Source organism: Platalea leucorodia (assembly GCF_965183815.1).
Source record: "Platalea leucorodia genome assembly, chromosome: 7".
Lineage (NCBI taxonomy): Eukaryota > Metazoa > Chordata > Aves > Pelecaniformes > Threskiornithidae > Platalea > Platalea leucorodia.
Genome location: NC_138829.1, coordinates 42587784 through 42594553, shown reverse-complemented (window position 1 = coordinate 42594553; position 6770 = coordinate 42587784).

The window sequence follows — 6770 nt, the reverse complement described above, 5'->3', positions numbered from 1 at the left end:
TGCAGTCCCAGTTGCATATAAGTCCAATGTTAAAAGATACCAAGTCGTGCAGCTGGCAGGAACTCCTCATGCAGATTAGGGGCGGAGGAATAGGGATTTTATGACAAGGCTCTCCCGCCCCACCCCTTTATTATTTCTAGTCATTAGGCAGTCCCCTCCCTGCTTCCTGCAGCCTATTAGAGCACCTCAATTGAGTCAGCAGAACAAAGAGAAATTCCTTTTCTGCCTACTGTGATGTTTGGGGGGGACACTGAAGCCCCTTTCTGCCCCGTGATTGCTTTCTTGAAAATACTACTGCTAATAAAAAGTTTTGCATTTATGCAACAACTCTAACCCCCAAGCAAAGTGCTTGTGACTAATTAAATCACAGCTCTCGGAGTATCTCTACACTGCCACCACCATACTGCAGGGTATTGGAGAGAGATCTCGACAGCTTCTTTCCAAACCATGAACCTGCAGCAGTCTTCCCATAGCAGCATGCAGTTCAGCAAGGTAAGCAACCCCATTGCAGTGCCACAACTAAGTGACTGCAGGACCCATGCTCCTCTGAAGCTACTCTAGGCATCTCTGTGCTACACTCAGTGACCTTGCCACATGCTCAGTATTCTTTGCCTGGGTATTTAGCGTATATCTAGAAAAAAGTGAATTTATGTCCAAAAATCTTGTAGTTTGATTTGAAATGCAACGAGAGGGAAGGGAGGAGCTATAAGCAGTAGGTGAAACTTGGGGGTGGAAGGGTGAGGCAGGAGAGAGGGTTGTGCTCTCCTGCGTGGGCCCAGGGAGCGCAGCAGCTCATCCATCCTCAGAGCTTACTTCAAAGGCATCTTGTGTCTGCTCGCTCTCACAGCGGGCCCAGCAGACACCCTGCGGGAAACATTGGGGCACAAAATGCTCCCTGGTTCCTCTTCACTCTGGTGTGCAGTGACTCATTGCCTATAAAAGCAGTGTATTATAGTAGCCCTAAATTAGTATATATGTGCAGGCTGGTAGATTTTGGGGCGTGCAAGACCAGACTCCGGCTCTGCCACACTCTTTCGGGCCTCTCTGCTTGATGACAGGAGGCAGCTAGTACTCACTCTTGCATCACGAGATCCAAATGATTATTTTTAAATCAATCTCATTCATATTGATGAATAATTCACTTCATGCAGGTAAAAAAAGTAACCTTGCAAACTGCAGTGAGTGCCACCTAAATGCCCTCCCTGTGCCATGGAGACCAGTATCAAAGCAATTCTGCGCAGAGGAAGAGAGGTGTTGACCAAGGAACATCACTGGAGTAAAATCCTCTTTTTACACACAAGTCACTTCCTTCTATGTTGATGTCTGTGTGATGCACATGTGATGACTGTTCAGAAGGTCTTATCCAAAATGTGCAGTGGTACTATCTGGTGGTTTCCATCTAAAGCATTTAATAGCCTGCTGCTCGCTCCATAGTCACACTTTGTACCGCCTTCTCAATAGATATGGAATCAAAGGAAAATGGCTCATAAATATGAACCTGCAGCATCTGAAATGCTCCTTGAAAGAATGAGCAAAAGATATTTTCAATGGACATGAGAATCTCTACCCCAAAGACAAAATATCTCCCTTCACTTCTGTCTTTATTACTTTATATCTGTGTTAAATACTTATGAATGAATTTAGGTGGAGCAGTCACAGCTGAGAATCACTTACTTGCACTCTCACAAAACTAGTCTTTCCAGCTTTTGAAAGAAGAATGTTTCCCTGGAAAAATTCCAGTATTAAAATTAAAACTGGGAATCTGTTTACATTAAAAATGTCTTTAAAACATCCTCTATCAAAGGAAAGAGAGTAGATTATCCAGCTCAACTTCCCCGAGTTGTCCCAGCAGATATATACACCTATATATATTTATACCATCCCAGCTGTTTCACAGCCAATACAAGACTCCCTGACATTACATTCTCTTACCCACGTCGCTTTTAAGATACATAAATGAGATACCACTTCACAATTCAGAACATTACTCCAGAGTCAGTGCATCTTGCCTGCTGAATGGTTTCCTGATGTTCAGATGTTTTCCGTTTCTCAAAATAACGTCATCGTTGCCATACCCAAAACATGTTCCTAAATAATTCTTCTCCTGCTCATGACCACCACCAGGTTTTGTACCTGACATTATCTTCCCTTAACCACTGCTTGTCCAAGCCACTCAAGAAGGCTTTGGAATATAGCATCTTTAAAAGCTTTGTGCAAGTCAAGAATTACCATCTCAACAGTTTTTTATTCATGCAGTAAGTTCATATTAGAACTAAGCGCTGAATGCTCGTAACACCCATAACAGTAAGTCCTTGTTATCACTGAGAAAATTTTAACTGTTGATGGCTTACTCACTGGTGTCTATAAGGACAACACAATCGCTTCAAAATAAATAATGATTTTGTAGTTTGTCCCACTGGCATTTTAGAGGTAGAAATGTGTCCCTAGGATTATGATTTCAAAAAGATTACTACTTCAAAGGTTAAGTATCATGTTGGGGTTTTTCCATTTTTCCTTAGTTCTTCCACAATTCAAGGAGAATTTCAAAGACAACCATCAAGCATGCAGTAAGCAAATTCATGAGTGAAGCTACCCAAAGTCTAAAGAGCCATATATTGGCTCTTTTTAGCAATCAGATTTCCAGAGTAAATAATTTAAAACCCATAGTGATTTTCATATACATACTACTTACACTCTTACTTTGCTTTTTAAAGACTAGAGAGACTGCGCTACTGATGAGGGAACACAGAGCAGTCTCTGTGGTATTGCTCTGAGCAATAGCAATGAAAGTAAAATGGAAGACAGAATTTTCCTTTGCTCTCCATCTACTTTGTAGTGTGCATTTACATGCGCATGATTTTGTATGTGTCTTAATTAAGGCAAAGTGGAGCAAATAGAAATATCTTGCTGATCTGAGGCAGTCAAAATTCATCTAAACGACCCTGCTGCAAGCACCAGTTTCCCCAATATGATATTGAGATAATTGTGTATCTAAGTGCAACAGGTTGCAGGTAGCAATAACAGCTGCATCCAATATCCCACAATATACCACTGTCACCTTCTGACAATGCAGTACTACAGAAATGTATGACTAATGGGGGATTTCATATTATTGCAAGAGAAAAGTATCCTTGTACCACCTTTGGGATGACAATGGGAGCTGGTCATCATTTAAACACCTTGAACGTAACAAGAAGGGTAAACATCCAAAAACATGCTAGAGGTGTTACAAAATGATAGCCAGATGTCACATTAGAAAAGAATTAACAAATAAAGCAAATTAACAAATAAACAAATATAGTGTCGGATATATAGTTGAAGATTTTCCCTGACTCTAGCCTTTCAGTTTGTTTTCCTTTTTCTTTTCTTTTTTCCTTTAAAAACAATTCTGTAAGGTACAAAACCTACACAGATCTCATCCTGCCGATCAAACAAGAGATCAAGCAGTCCAAGTCAAATTCCAGTTATACAATGGACGTAAACTCAATAATCTCTGCACACAAGAAGATTTACCATGGATGAAAAGTGTCACTTCCTACCCGATCGTATCAGATTTCAGTCTCTGAAAAATTCAGCTTTGGCTAGATACTTTTTGGCCTGCCACTAATTTAAAGCAACTGTCTGGCATTAAAAAAAAAAAAAAAAAAATATATCTAACTTTCACATTAATATGTTGGAATTTTATTTCCATATTTATACGTACAATATCTTCATTATACCTGTCTTTCAATACTCTCCAATATCCTTGAAGTTTTGTATCATATAAGGTCAAAAAAAAAAATCACATAAGATGCAAAAAAGGAGAAAGCATTCTTGGAGAAGGTGACAGGGGGCACGGGTTACAGAAAAATGTCTGAAAAATTTTGTATCATCCATTTGTAAGCAGGAGAGACCTTCAATCTTAGTCTGAATTTAAATTCCTGAGAATGAAAGATGCAAAATCAGTCACTGCATAGAGAGATCATGCTAGCTGATCAGGGCGGGAGGGATTATATTTTTACTTAAGGCACTATTTTGATTATGACATATATGAAGGAGGACTTCTGTCTTCAGAAGAATATTGGGAAACTTGATTAAAACGATTCCACATGCCTTTGATATGTTTTGGAGAGATAAAATCTCGCTCCTCCTACTCACCCACCTGAAAAAATTGGGCAGTTTTACCATCCAAAAATCATCAGTAAAGCATTGGCCCAGCTGCTCCCAATATACGCAATCCTGCCTTCAGTATTGTTGCAACAGAATTTCAGATCCAATCCTTATCTCAAAAAGCAGTAGCTCACAACCCTTATCTCTGCCTCTCCCTGTGCTCTGTAGATCTGAGCATCCAGCAGCATCTCTCTTCACCTTTGCAGGAACAGTCTGAGGTCTCCTGAGCTTTCCGGTTCATTCAACACTTCAGACACTGTTGAAGCAGCTTTTTCTCTTTGCTAACCCCATCAGACTGCAGGCGTGAGGAATACCAGCATGAGCCTGTGTCAGCTAATTAGCCAGTAATTCTTTTGGCATAAATGTGGCAAGACACATAGCCCAGGACCTTTATAGGGAAATCTAGAGCCAATTTGAGCCTGAACCAATTCTCAGAATATCAGGACGTCACCTCATGTCACCAGCTAATTAAGGGGGTAACTTCATCTACAGTCAGCCTGAGAGATGCCTGAGTCCTAACAGAGACTATAAAGATTCACAGCTAATTGCTTACAGGATTGTGCCATTATATTTAGCACAGCTTGTGTGACAGGTCACAAACGTGTGTTTTCAGAAAAAGAAGTTGTTGTTGTCCTACCTGGATCTTAAATAGAACAATTATGCCAATGCTGAATCACTTTGAAAAATCCAGCTGATATGTCACTGAGCCTCAGCTCCTGCCCTAAAAAACAGTACTAGTATTACTGAACATCTCTCCTTTGTTATTTTTGATTAATAGCTGGCAAGCCACTCAAACAAACATCTCCTCCCCTGTCCTTTTACACTGCCTTTCACCATCACATCACAGGCAGGATTCTGAGGTATTACTGCAATGAGAACAACATGAACAGGTTTTAATAGGACAGAAAAAGAAGCCTCTCCTTCCCCAGACAAGAAACCAAATGAGTCCATTGTAGTGAAAACTCACAAGCCACCAAGATAAGACCACCAAGCTTGGAGAGCCCAGGAAAAATATTAGCCTCATGCAGTGTTAGATCCTTGGAGCCAGGTCTCAAAGCGAACACTTTCCTTCAAGTCAAAATATCAAGCTGCTAAGCTAGACAATTTGGGCAGCCTAAGATTTTTTAGTGGGTTGCTCAACAGGCCCAGATTTCTTAAAATGGACTCTCTTTCCTCAGCTCATTCTAAGCCATCCTAATTTTCTGGATCTGCTGCCAAAAACACACATCATCACCACACCTTGGGTGAGTAAAGCTGAAGGCCCTGTGCCAAGTGTTGCAACCACCAAAAACCAATTGGTGGAACACACCAGGCACAAACTGCACTGCCTCTGTTACATCTTCCTGGAGCTGTAAAAATGAATCTTGAAAATCTTTAAAATATTTAAAAGATACTTTGCAAAAAAATTTAATCAAATTTTTAAAACCCCATTTCATTATTGTTTAAACATAAACTTATGAACATAACTGAGCTGTCAGAGTGACATCTTCCTTTTCCTATTTGCTCACAGAAAACTATTGCCATCTTACTGGTGAGATATAACATCAAATTATCATAACCAAGGGCAAGAAAAGAACATGAAAAACTGTCTTTCTCGTTAAGAGGGTAGAGTTCAAAAAGAAAGATTTATCAGTAACTGAGAAAAAGAAAACGGTTGTTGGACTTGACCACCTTAGATCTGTGAAAAGGAGATGCAAAGGTTACTGCCAACCTCTTATGAAGGGAGACTTCATTGGTTTGATTGATATTGCAGCAAAGCTTGACAGGAGTTACCTGCTAGCATTATCTCCTGTTAATTGAACTGATCCACAGAAAAAGGACTGTCTTATAGGTAACAAAGCATGATGTTATCTCCTGCTTCATAAACAGAGATCTGTAAGACTGGATGACAGAGTCCATTACCTTCTGACCATGGCACATGAGAGGGAGACAAAAGATGCCACACTCCCAGGGTAATGCAGGAATACTGCTGGCATACAGATGGATGCCCTTTTTTTTTTTATACTCTCACCAGTGTAATGAGACAACTGCAAAGGGGAACAGAAAAGACCGATGAAAATATAGACTCATATACAGTGCTAGCCAAGTGCTGCACTCTGTGTTACTGAATAAATACCTTGGTGTTTGCAAATACCAGCATTTGGAATTTTAAACATTTCATTATCACCCCAGTCATCTGCACTCTTAAAAGCAGAGTTTCCTTCCAATTTTCATCTTCCACTGTTGAAGTGGCAGCTTTTCTCTCATCCTTCCTCAAAGGTCATTAGCAAAGCTCATGGATATCTTTGTTTCTTCAATATTTGATTTCTCGGTATCAGAAAAAAGCAGCATTTTTTCCCAGATCAACTCACTAGCCGAGCTGAGTCCGTAGAACTTAATTAAAAAAAAAAAAACATACTCCAATGATTGCATCTATAAGACTCTTATTTTTAATAAGATTATGCATAGGTACTTAGTATGTGAATGGTAGCTATTACACTGTACGTGTATCGATATATAAAAGAGAAAATAAGATCTAAGAATGACCAGTTAAGTATATTTTCTTAAACAAGCATTTATCTAAAATGAATATGAAAAGCTCATGAACACTCCCCTGTCTGTGTTGTGGATGGCAGTGGGAA